This window comes from Lampetra fluviatilis, chromosome 30 (assembly GCF_964198595.1).
Source record: "Lampetra fluviatilis chromosome 30, kcLamFluv1.1, whole genome shotgun sequence".
Lineage (NCBI taxonomy): Eukaryota > Metazoa > Chordata > Hyperoartia > Petromyzontiformes > Petromyzontidae > Lampetra > Lampetra fluviatilis.
The window spans coordinates 6443559-6456108 of NC_136304.1; positions in this window are offsets into that span (position 1 = coordinate 6443559).

The following is a 12550-nucleotide window of genomic DNA, read 5'->3' on the forward strand; positions in this document are numbered from 1 at the left end:
TAATTTACACTTCAGGTGTGTGACGTCATTTACGTTTCAGGTGTGTGACGTCATTTACGCTTCATGTGTGTGACGTCATTTACGCTTCAGGTGTGTGACAATTTACGCTTCAGGTGTGTGACGTCATTTACGCTTCAGGTGTGTGACGTCATTTACGCTTTAGGTGTGTACGCACGTAAAATTCCTTTCGCACCAGATGCAGCGAACAATGACGTCACAACTTCGGATCGATTTGCACGTCACCTTGCCAAATGGGGGCGTGGGCACGTGGACGTCGGCGATTGGATTAGCGCCGGAAGTGATCGGTGGCTATTTAACCCGGCGACATTGAGTGGGGGGGGTGTGCCGAAAGCGTGCACCTCAGAGGGAGAGACTCGGCGAAAGCACGGGGCGTAAGAATCACCGGCACATCGCCGTGAGTTTGCTAATTGCATCCGCTGTTGTACACACACACACGTTTAAGGGGGCTGTAGAGGAAGTGTTAAAAGGTACGCATTGAGCTAATTTGGCACAGGTGATCGTACTCGTTAATCTCTAAAGGGCACACGTGTTGTAGTAGTAGTATAGTTGGGGCGAGGCTCGGGGCTAATCGACGTCCGAGGTAGACGACATCGGGGCCGGCTTGTTGACGAACAACGCAACTTGGCGGAAAACACCAAGGGCGAGTGTTCGTGAACGACTTGGTGGACATCGCCAGGGCTGAAGATAGCTGAAGTAATTACGAGTGGAGCAGTTGTTAAAGACTTTACCATCGTTATAATTTACTTTTAAGCACGTTTAATTAGTGATTTGTAACGCTGTGCTGCCCCTGCTACCTTGCGCGTGATTGCGAGACCTCAATTTGTAAAAAGATATGTGGATAATTTATATAATGCCTATTTCAAGTAAGATACTCGTGTGGTTCATGGCGTTTTGTGAGACCTTCTATCGCAACGGTTTTGGGTTCAACAATGTAATTGTTTTGCGAGTAATTAGAGACTCCCGAGATTGTTCCCAATATAACGAAGCCCCTGTTTATCATCCGATTGGGGAATATTAATGTTTATATTTTATTGACTTTTATTTTTTCTATCTACGTGAATTTACCGAACGAGCCAATAATATAACGCATCACTGTTGATTTTTTGGGTGGGGGGGGTTAATTTTGGAAGCCTGTTGTATTAACCTTTTACCCCTACATCCTATACCGGCTCTTATAATGTAGTTCAGCCCCCCCCCCCCCGCGCGTGGCCCGCCTACGTGCGCACGCCTACGTGCATACCCGCGCTTACGCGCCAGCTGGTGACGGGCCCCGTGAGAGCTCCAGCAGCCCAGCAAGCCCAGCAAGCCCAGCAGCCCAGCAAGCCCAGCGCTGCTCCTGCCGGGCGCGCGGCGTCTCCTGCTGCCAAGCGCGCGGCGAGATGCGGAGCCGCGGCGTCGGCACGACAACGCCCAAATATCGCGAGGTGTGGGGCTGGCGACTAAAAAGAAGCAAAAATATACCTCCCCGAAGAGGCAGTTGAATGGCTTTACTTAAAGACCCAAAGAATATGAATTCCTGCAGTCACGAAAGCTTCAAGTCAAGATCGAATAAGCAGAAATCAACCCACACACGTCCAATCACCCCTCGTGTTCCTAACACCTTTCCGAGACTCGCACAGAAGCTTCGGGTGGAGATCGTACAAAGACAGACGACACGGAGAAGAATAAGAACAAAATAACTTCCCGCCCCCCAAAACCACCAAACTAGCGAGCAGCCCAACGCTGCTCCTGCCAAGCGCGCGGCGAGATGCGGAGCCGCGGCGTCGGCACGACAACGCCCAAATATCGCGAGGTGTGGGGCTGGCGACCAAGTGTCGCCGGCGTCAAAAACTGTTGTGCATTGAAACACTTGTTTTCTTAGCCAATTATTGTTTCGCTTCGTTTGCTTGCTGTACACTTGATTTGCTGAAGCGTGACCTGGACATGGGTTCTCCCACAAATGAATACGTTTAAATAAAACTATTTTAAAAATGCCGCGCTGTGTCCAAATTACGCGGTGAGGGTGGGGCTGGGTGGTGAGGGTGGGGCTGGGTGGTGAGGGTGGGCCTGGGTGGTGAGGGTGGGCCTGGGTGGGGAGGGTGAGGGTGGGCCTGGGTGGTGAGGGTGGGCCTGGGTGGTGAGGGTGGGCCTGGGTGGGGAGGGTGAGGGTGGGCCTGGGTGGGGAGGGTGAGGGTGGGCCTGGGTGGGGAGGGTGAGGGTGGGCCTGGGTGGGGAGGGTGAGGGTGGGCCTGGGTGGGGAGGGTGAGGGTGGGCCTGGGTGGGGAGGGTGAGGGTGGGCCTGGGTGGGGAGGGTGAGGGTGGGCCTGGGTGGGGAGGGTGAGGGTGGGCCTGGGTGGGGAGGGTGAGGGTGGGCCTGGGTGGGGAGGGTGAGGGTGGGCCTGGGTGGGGAGGGTGAGGGTGGGCCTGGGTGGGGAGGGTGAGGGTGGGCCTGGGTGGGGAGGGTGAGGGTGGGCCTGGGTGGGGAGGGTGAGGGTGGGCCTGGGTGGGGAGGGTGAGGGTGGGCCTGGGTGGGGAGGGTGAGGGTGGGCCTGGGTGGGGAGGGTTGAGGGGTGGGCCTGGGTGGGGAGGGTGAGGGTGGGCCTGGGTGGGGAGGGTGAGGGTGGGCCTGGGTGGGGAGGGTGAGGGTGGGCCTGGGTGGGGAGGGTGAGGGTGGGCCTGGGTGGGGAGGGTGAGGGTGGGCCTGGGTGGGGAGGGTGAGGGTGGGCCTGGGTGGGGAGGGTGAGGGTGGGCCTGGGTGGGGAGGGTGAGGGTGGGCCTGGGTGGGGAGGGTGAGGGTGGGCCTGGGTGGGGAGGGTGAGGGTGGGCCTGGGTGGGGAGGGTGAGGGTGGGCCTGGGTGGGAGGGTGAGGGTGGGCCTGGGTGGGAGGGTGAGGTGGGCCTGGGTGGGGAGGGTGAGGGTGGGCCTGGGTGGGGGAGGGTGAGGGTGGCCTGGGTGGGGAGGGTGAGGGTGGGCCTGGGTGGGGAGGGTGAGGGTGGGCCTGGGTGGGGAGGGTGAGGTGGTTGGGCCTGGGTGGGGAGGGTGAGGGTGGGCCTGGGTGGGGAGGGTGAGGGTGGGCCTGGGTGGGGAGGGTGAGGGTGGGCCTGGGTGGGGAGGGTGAGGGTGGGCCTGGGTGGGGAGGGTGAGGGTGGGCCTGGGTGGGGAGGGTGAAGAGGTGTGGGCCTGGGTGGGGAGGGTGAGGGTGGGCCTGGGTGGGAGGGTGAGGGTGGGCCTGGGTGGGGAGGGATCGAGGGTGGGCCTGGGTGGGAGGCCTTGAGGGTGGGCCTGGTGTGGGGAGGGTGAGGGGGGAGGTGGCCATGGGGGCTGGGGAGGGTGAGGGTGGGCCTGGGTGGGGAGGGTGAGGCTCTGGCTGTGGGGATCAAGTGGGGGGCCTGGGGGAGGGTGGGTGGGGAGGGTGAGGGTGAGGGTGGGCCTGGGTGGGGAGGGTGAGGGTGAGGGTGGGCCTGGGTGGGGAGGGTGGGTGAGGGTGAGGGTGGGCCTGGGTGGGGAGGGTGAGGGTGAGGGTGGGCCTGGGTGGGGAGGGTGAGGGTGAGGGTGGGCCTGGGTGGGGAGGGTGAGGGTGAGGGTGGGCCTGGGTGGGGAGGGTGAGGGTGAGGGTGGGCCTGGGTGGGGAGGGTGAGGGTGAGGGTGGGCCTGGGTGGGGAGGGTGAGGGTGAGGGTGGGCCTGGGTGGGAGGGTGAGGGTGGGCCTGGGTGGGGAGGGTGAGGGTGAGGGTGGGCCTGGGTGGGGAGGGTGAGGGTGAGGGTGGGCCTGGGTGGGGAGGGTGAGGGTGAGGGTGGGCCTGGGTGGGGAGGGTGAGGGTGAGGGTGGGCCTGGGTGGGGAGGGTGAGGGTGAGGGTGGGCCTGGGTGGGGAGGGTGAGGGTGAGGGTGGGCCTGGGTGGGGAGGGTGAGGGTGAGGGTGGGCCTGGGTGGGGAGGGTGAGGGTGAGGGTGGGCCTGGGTGGGGAGGGTGAGGGTGAGGGTGGGCCTGGGTGGGGAGGGTGAGGGTGAGGGTGGGCTGGGTGGGGAGGGTGAGGGTGAGGGTGGGCCTGGGTGGGAGGGTGAGGGTGAGGGTGGGCCTGGGTGGGGAGGGTGAGGGTGAGGGTGGGCCTGGGTGGGGAGGGTGAGGGTGAGGGTGGGCCTGGGTGGGGAGGGTGAGGGTGAGGGTGGGCCTGGGTGGGGAGGGTGAGGGTGAGGGTGGGCCTGGGTGGGGAGGGTGAGGGTGAGGGTGGGCCTGGGTGGGGAGGGTGAGGGTGAGGGTGGGCCCTGGGTGGGGAGGGTGAGGGTGAGGGTGGGCCTGGGTGGGGAGGGTGAGGGTGAGGGTGGGCCTGGGTGGGGAGGGTGAGGGTGAGGGTGGGCCTGGTGAGGGAGGGGTGGTGGCCTGGTGGGGAGGGTGAGGGTGAGGGTGGGCCTGGGTGGGGAGGGTGAGGGTGAGGGTGGGCCTGGGTGGGGAGGGTGAGGGTGAGGGTGGGCCTGGGTGGGGAGGGTGAGGGTGAGGGTGGGCCTGGGTGGGGAGGGTGAGGGTGAGGGTGGGCCTGGGTGGGGAGGGTGAGGGTGAGGGTGGGCCTGGGTGGGGAGGGTGAGGGTGAGGGTGGGCCTGGGTGGGGAGGGTGAGGGTGAGGGTGGGCCTGGGTGGGGAGGGTGAGGGTGAGGGTGGGCCTGGGTGGGGAGGGTGAGGGGTGAGGGTGGGCCTGGGTGGGGGAGGGTGAGGGTGAGGGTGGGCCTGGGTGGGGAGGGTGAGGGTGAGGGTGGGCCTGGGTGGGGAGGGTGAGGGTGAGGGTGGGCCTGGGTGGGGAGGTGGAGGGTGAGGGTGGGCCTGGGTGGGGAGGGTGAGGGTGAGGGTGGGCCTGGGTGGGGAGGGGTGAGGGTGAGGGTGGGCCTGGGTGGGGAGGGTGAGGGTGAGGGTGGCCTGGTGGGGAGGGTGAGGGTGAGGGTGGGCCTGGGTGGGGAGGGTGAGGGTGAGGGTGGGCCTGGGTGGGGAGGGTGAGGGTGAGGGTGGGCCTGGGTGGGGAGGGTGAGGGTGAGGGTGGGCCTGGGTGGGGAGGGTGAGGGTGAGGGTGGGCCTGGGTGGGGAGGGTGAGGGTGAGGGTGGGCCTGGGTGGGGAGGGTGAGGGGTGAGGGTGGGCCTGGGTGGGGAGGGTGAGGGTGAGGGTGGGCCTGGGTGGGAGGGTGAGGGTGAGGGTGGGCCTGGGTGGGGAGGGTGAGGGTGAGGGTGGGCCTGGGTGGGGAGGGTGAGGGTGAGGGTGGGCCTGGGTGGGGAGGGTGAGGGTGAGGGTGGGCCTGGTGGGGAGGGTGAGGTGAGGGTGGCCTGGGTGGGAGGGTGAGGGTGAGGGTGGGCCTGGGTGGGGAGGGTGAGGAGGGTGAGGGTGGGCCTGGGTGGGGAGGGTGAGGGTGAGGGTGGGCCTGGGTGGGGAGGGTGAGGGTGAGGGTGGGCCTGGGTGGGGAGGGTGAGGGTGAGGGTGGGCCTGGGTGGGGAGGGTGAGGGTGAGGGTGGGCCTGGGTGGGGAGGGTGAGGGTGAGGGTGGGCCTGGGTGGGGAGGGTGAGGGTGAGGGTGGGCCTGGGTGGGGAGGGTGAGGGTGAGGGTGGGCCTGGGTGGGGAGGGTGAGGGTGAGGGTGGGCCTGGGTGGGGAGGGTGAGGGTGAGGGTGGGCCTGGGTGGGGAGGGTGAGGGTGAGGGTGGGCCTGGGTGGGGAGGGTGAGGGTGAGGGTGGGCCTGGGTGGGGAGGGTGAGGAGTGAGGGTGGGCTGGGTGGGGAGGGTGAGGGTGAGGGTGGGCCTGGGTGGGGAGGGTGAGGGTGAGGGTGGGCCTGGGTGGGGAGGGTGAGGGTGAGGGTGGGCCTGGGTGGGGAGGGTGAGGGTGAGGGTGGGCCTGGGTGGGGAGGGTGAGGGTGAGGGTGGGCCTGGGTGGGGAGGGTGAGGGTGAGGGTGGGCCTGGGTGGGGAGGGTGAGGGTGAGGGTGAGGGTGGGGCCTGGGTGGGGAGGGTGAGGGTGAGGGTGAGGGTGGGCCTGGGTGGGGAGGGTGAGGGTGAGGGTGAGGGTGGGCCTGGGTGGGGAGGGTGAGGGTGAGGTGAGGGTGGGCCTGGGTGGGGAGGGTGAGGGTGAGGGTGAGGGTGGGCCTGGGTGGGGAGGGTGAGGGTGAGGTGAGGGTGGGCCTGGGTGGGGAGGGTGAGGGTGAGGGTGAGGGTGGGCCTGGGTGGGGAGGGTGAGGGTGAGGGTGAGGGTGGGCCTGGGTGGGGAGGGTGAGGGTGAGGGTGAGGGTGGGCCTGGGTGGGGAGGGTGAGGGTGAGGGTGAGGGTGGGCCTGGGTGGGGAGGGTGAGGGTGAGGGTGAGGGTGGGCCTGGGTGGGAGGGAGGGTGAGGGTGAGGGTGGGCCTGGGTGGGGAGGGTGAGGGTGAGGGTGAGGGTGGGCCTGGGTGGGGAGGGTGAGGGTGAGGGTGAGGGTGGGCCTGGGTGGGAGGGTGAGGGTGAGGGTGAGGGTGGGCCTGGGTGGGGAGGGTGAGGGTGAGGGTGAGGGTGGGCCTGGGTGGGGAGGGTGAGGGTGAGGGTGAGGGTGGGCCTGGGTGGGGAGGGTGAGGGTGAGGGTGAGGGTGGGCCTGGGTGGGGAGGGTGAGGGTGAGGGTGAGGGTGGGCCTGGGTGGGGAGGGTGAGGGTGAGGGTGAGGGTGGGCCTGGGTGGGGAGGGTGAGGGTGAGGGTGAGGGTGGGCCTGGGTGGGGAGGGTGAGGGTGAGGGTGGGGTGGGCCTGGTGGGGAGGGTGAGGGTGAGGGTGAGGGTGGGCCTGGGTGGGGAGGGTGAGGGTGAGGGTGAGGGTGGGCCTGGGTGGGAGGGTGAGGGTGAGGTGAGGGTGAGGGTGGGCCTGGGTGGGGAGGGTGAGGGGTGAGGGTGAGGGTGGGCCTGGGTGGGGAGGGTGAGGGTGAGGGTGAGGGTGGGCCTGGGTGGGGAGGGTGAGGGTGAGGGTGAGGGTGGGCCTGGGTGGGGAGGGTGAGGGTGAGGGTGAGGGTGGGCCTGGGTGGGAGGGTGAGGGTGAGGGTGAGGGTGGGCCTGGGTGGGGAGGGTGAGGGTGAGGGTGAGGGTGGGCCTGGGTGGGGAGGGTGAGGGTGAGGGTGAGGGTGGGCCTGGGTGGGGAGGGTGAGGGGTGAGGGTGAGGGTGGGCCTGGGTGGGGAGGGTGAGGGTGAGGGTGAGGGTGGGCCTGGGTGGGGAGGGTGAGGGTGAGGGTGAGGGTGGGCCTGGGTGGGGAGGGTGGGTGAGGGTGAGGGTGGCCTGGGTGGGGAGGGTGAGGGTGAGGGTGAGGGTGGGCCTGGGTGGGGAGGGTGAGGGTGAGGGTGAGGGTGGGCCTGGGTGGGGAGGGTGAGGGTGAGGGTGAGGGTGGGCCTGGGTGGGGAGGGTGAGGGTGAGGGTGAGGGTGGGCCTGGGTGGGGAGGGTGAGGGTGAGGGTGAGGGTGGGCCTGGGTGGGGAGGGTGAGGGTGAGGGTGAGGGTGGGCCTGGGTGGGGAGGGTGAGGGTGAGGGTGAGGGTGGGCCTGGGTGGGGAGGGTGAGGGTGAGGGTGAGGGTGGGCCTGGGTGGGGAGGGTGAGGGGTGAGGGTGAGGGTGGGCCTGGGTGGGGAGGGTGAGGGTGAGGGTGAGGGTGGGCCTGGGTGGGGAGGGGTGAGGGTGAGGGTGAGGGTGGGCCTGGGTGGGGAGGGTGAGGGTGAGGGTGAGGGTGGGCCTGGGTGGGGAGGGTGAGGGTGAGGGTGAGGGTGGGCCTGGGTGGGGAGGGTGAGGGTGAGGGTGAGGGTGGGCCTGGGTGGGGAGGGTGAGGGTGAGGGTGAGGGTGGGCCTGGGTGGGGAGGGTGAGGGTGAGGGTGAGGGTGGGCCTGGGTGGGGAGGGTGAGGGGTGAGGGTGAGGGTGGGCCTGGGTGGGGAGGGTGAGGGTGAGGGTGAGGGTGGGCCTGGGTGGGGAGGGTGAGGGTGAGGGTGAGGGTGGGCCTGGGTGGGGAGGGTGAGGGTGAGGGTGAGGGTGGGCCTGGGTGGGGAGGGTGAGGGTGAGGGTGAGGGTGGGCCTGGGTGGGGAGGGTGAGGGTGAGGGTGAGGGTGGGCCTGGGTGGGGAGGGTGAGGGTGAGGGTGAGGGTGGGCCTGGGTGGGGAGGGTGAGGGTGAGGGTGAGGGTGGGCCTGGGTGGGGAGGGTGAGGGTGAGGGTGAGGGTGGGCCTGGGTGGGGAGGGTGAGGGTGAGGGTGAGGGTGGGCCTGGGTGGGGAGGGTGAGGGTGAGGGTGAGGGTGGGCCTGGGTGGGGAGGGTGAGGGTGAGGGTGAGGGTGGGCCTGGGTGGGGAGGGTGAGGGTGAGGGTGAGGGTGGGCCTGGGTGGGGAGGGTGAGGGTGAGGGTGAGGGTGGGCCTGGGTGGGGAGGGTGAGGGTGAGGGTGAGGGTGGGCCTGGGTGGGGAGGGTGAGGGTGAGGGTGAGGGTGGGCCTGGGTGGGGAGGGTGAGGTGTGAGGGTGAGGGTGGGCCTGGGTGGGGAGGGTGAGGGTGAGGGTGAGGGTGGGCCTGGGTGGGGAGGGTGAGGGTGAGGGTGAGGGTGGGCCTGGGTGGGGGAGGGTGAGGGTGAGGGTGAGGGTGGGCCTGGGTGGGGAGGGGTGAGGGTGAGGGTGAGGGTGGGCCTGGGTGGGGAGGGTGAGGGTGAGGGTGAGGGTGGGCCTGGGTGGGGAGGGTGAGGGTGAGGGTGAGGGTGGGCCTGGGTGGGGAGGGTGAGGGTGAGGGTGAGGGTGGGCCTGGGTGGGGAGGGTGAGGGTGAGGGTGAGGGTGGGCCTGGGTGGGGAGGGTGAGGGTGAGGGTGAGGGTGGGGCCTGGGTGGGGAGGGTGAGGGTGAGGGTGAGGGTGGGCCTGGGTGGGGAGGGTGAGGGTGAGGGTGAGGGTGGGCCTGGGTGGGGAGGGTGAGGGTGAGGGTGAGGGTGGGCCTGGGTGGGGAGGGTGAGGGTGAGGGTGAGGGTGGGCCTGGGTGGGGAGGGTGAGGGTGAGGGTGAGGGTGGGCCTGGGTGGGGAGGGTGAGGGTGAGGGTGAGGGTGGGCCTGGGTGGGGAGGGTGAGGGTGAGGTGTGAGGGTGGGCCTGGGTGGGGAGGGTGAGGGTGAGGGTGAGGGTGGGCCTGGGTGGGGAGGGTGAGGGTGAGGGTGAGGGTGGGCCTGGGTGGGGAGGGTGAGGGAGGTGAGGGTGAGGGTGGGCCTGGGTGGGGAGGGAGGGTGAGGGTGAGGGTGAGGGTGGGCCTGGGTGGGGAGGGTGAGGGTGAGGGTGAGGGTGGGTGGGCCTGGGTGGGGAGGGTGAGGGTGAGGGTGAGGGTGAGGGTGGGCCTGGGTGGGGAGGGTGAGGGTGAGGGTGAGGGTGAGGGTGGGCCTGGGTGGGGAGGGTGAGGGTGAGGGTGAGGGTGAGGGTGGGCCTGGGTGGGGAGGGTGAGGGTGAGGGTGAGGGTGGGCCTGGGTGGGGAGGGTGAGGGTGAGGGTGAGGGTGAGGGTGGGCCTGGGTGGGGAGGGTGAGGGTGAGGGTGAGGGTGAGGGTGGGCCTGGGTGGGGAGGGTGAGGGTGAGGGTGAGGGTGAGGGTGGGCCTGGGTGGGGAGGGTGAGGGTGAGGGTGAGGGTGAGGGTGGCCTGGGTGGGGAGGGTGAGGGTGAGGGTGAGGGTGAGGGTGGGCCTGGGTGGGGAGGGTGAGGGTGAGGGTGAGGGTGAGGGTGGGCCTGGGTGGGGAGGGTGAGGGTGAGGGGTGAGGGTGAGGGTGGCCTGGGTGGGGAGGGTGAGGGTGAGGGGTGAGGGTGGGCCTGGGTGGGAGGGTGAGGGTGAGGGTGAGGGTGAGGGTGGGCCTGGGTGGGGAGGGTGAGGGTGAGGGTGAGGGTGAGGGTGGGCCTGGGTGGGAGGGTGAGGGTGAGGGTGAGGGTGAGGGTGGGCCTGGGTGGGGAGGGTGAGGGTGAGGGTGAGGGTGAGGGTGGGCCTGGGTGGGGAGGGTGAGGGTGAGGGTGAGGGTGAGGGTGGGCCTGGGTGGGGAGGGTGAGGGTGAGGGTGAGGGTGAGGGGGGCCTGGGTGGGGAGGGTGAGGGTGAGGGTGAGGGTGAGGGTGGGCCTGGGTGGGGAGGGTGAGGGTGAGGGTGAGGGTGAGGGTGGGCCTGGGTGGGGAGGGTGAGGGTGAGGGTGAGGGTGAGGGTGGGCCTGGGTGGGGAGGGTGAGGGTGAGGGTGAGGGTGAGGGTGGGCCTGGGTGGGGAGGGTGAGGGTGAGGGTGAGGGGTGAGGGTGGGCCTGGGTGGGGAGGGTGAGGGAGGGTGAGGGTGAGGGTGAGGGTGGGCCTGGGTGGGGAGGGTGAGGGTGAGGGTGAGGGTGAGGGTGGGCCTGGGTGGGGAGGTGAGGGTGAGGGTGAGGGTGAGGGTGGGCCTGGGGTGGGGAGGGTGAGGGTGAGGGTGAGGGTGAGGGTGGGCCTGGGTGGGAGGGTGAGGGTGAGGGTGAGGGTGAGGGTGGGCCTGGGTGGGGAGGGTGAGGGTGAGGGTGAGGGTGAGGGTGGGGCCTGGGTGGGGAGGGTGAGGGTGAGGGTGAGGGTGAGGGTGAGGGTGGGGCTGGGGTGGGGGGGTGAGGGTGAGGGTGAGGGTGAGGGTGAGGGTGGGCCTGGGTGGGGAGGGTGAGGGTGAGGGTGAGGGTGAGGGTGAGGGTGGGCCTGGGTGGGAGGGTGAGGGTGAGGGTGAGGGTGAGGTGAGGGTGGGCCTGGGTGGGGAGGGTGAGGGTGAGGGTGAGGGTGAGGGTGAGGGTGGGCCTGGGTGGGGAGGGTGAGGGTGAGGGTGAGGGTGAGGGTGAGGGTGGGCCTGGGTGGGGAGGGTGAGGGTGAGGGTGAGGGTGAGGGTGAGGGTGGGCCTGGGTGGGGAGGGTGAGGGTGAGGGTGAGGGTGAGGGTGAGGGTGGGCCTGGGTGGGGAGGGTGAGGGTGAGGGTGAGGGTGAGGGTGAGGGTGGGGGCCTGGGTGGGGAGGGTGAGGGTGAGGGTGAGGGTGAGGGTGAGGGTGGGCCTGGGTGGGGAGGGTGAGGGTGAGGGTGAGGGTGAGGGTGAGGGTGGGCCTGGGTGGGGAGGGTGAGGGTGAGGGTGAGGGTGAGGGTGGGCCTGGGTGGGGAGGGTGAGGGTGAGGGTGAGGGTGAGGGGTGGGCCTGGGTGGGGAGGGTGAGGGTGAGGGTGAGGGTGAGGGTGAGGGGGCCTGGGTGGGGAGGGTGAGGGTGAGGGTGAGGGTGAGGGTGAGGGTGGGCCTGGGTGGGGAGGGTGAGGGTGAGGGTGAGGGTGAGGGTGAGGGTGGGGCCTGGGTGGGAGGGTGAGGGTGAGGGTGAGGGTGAGGGTGAGGGTGAGGGTGGGCCTGGGTGGGAGGGTGAGGTGAGGGTGAGGGTGAGGGTGAGGGTGAGGGTGGGCCTGGGTGGGGAGGGTGAGGGTGAGGGTGAGGGTGAGGGTGAGGGTGAGGGTGGGCCTGGGTGGGGAGGGTGAGGGTGAGGGTGAGGGTGAGGGTGAGGGTGGGCCTGGGTGGGGAGGGTGAGGGTGAGGGTGAGGGTGAGGTGTGAGGGTGAGGGTGGGCCTGGGTGGGGAGGGTGAGGGTGAGGGTGAGGGTGAGGGTGAGGGTGGGCCTGGGGTGGGGAGGGTGAGGGTGAGGGTGAGGGTGAGGGTGAGGGTGGGCCTGGGTGGGGAGGGTGAGGGTGAGGGTGAGGGTGAGGGTGAGGGTGAGGGTGGGCCTGGGTGGGGAGGGTGTGAGGGTGAGGGTGAGGGTGAGGGTGAGGGTGAGGGTGGGCCTGGGTGGAGGGTGAGGGTGAGGGTGAGGGTGAGGGTGAGGGTGGGCCTGGGTGGGGAGGGTGAGGGTGAGGGTGAGGGTGAGGGTGAGGGTGGGCCTGGGTGGGGAGGGTGAGGGTGAGGGTGAGGGTGAGGGTGAGGGTGAGGGTGAGGGTGGGCCTGGGTGGGGAGGGTGAGGGTGAGGGTGAGGGTGAGGGTGAGGGTGAGGGTGAGGTGTGGGGGCTGGGTGAGGGTGAGGGTGAGGGTGGAGGGTGAGGGTGAGGGTGAGGGTGAGGGTGGGCCTGGGTGGGGAGGGTGAGGGTGAGGTGAGGTGAGGGTGAGGTGAGGTGAGGGTGGGCCTGGGTGGGGAGGGTGAGGGTGAGGGTGAGGGTGAGGGTGAGGGTGAGGGTGAGGGTGGGCCTGAGGGTGAGGGTGAGGTGAGGGTGGAGGGTGAGGGTGAGGGTGAGGGTGAGGGTGGGCCTGGGTGGGGAGGGTGAGGGTGAGGGTGAGGGTGAGGGTGAGGGTGAGGGTGAGGGTGGGCCTGGGTGGGGAGGTGAGGGTGAGGGTGAGGGTGAGGGTGAGGGTGGGCCTGGGTGGGGAGGGTGAGGGTGAGGGTGAGGGTTGAGGTGAGGGTGAGGGTGAGGGTGTGGGCCTGGGTGGGAGGGTGAGGGTGAGGGTGAGGGTGAGGGTGAGGGTGAGGGTGGGCCTGGGTGGGGAGGGTGAGGGTGAGGGTGTGAGGGTGAGGGTGAGGGTGGGCCTGGGTGGGGAGGGTGAGGTGAGGGTGAGGGTGAGGGTGAGGGTGAGGGTGAGGGTGG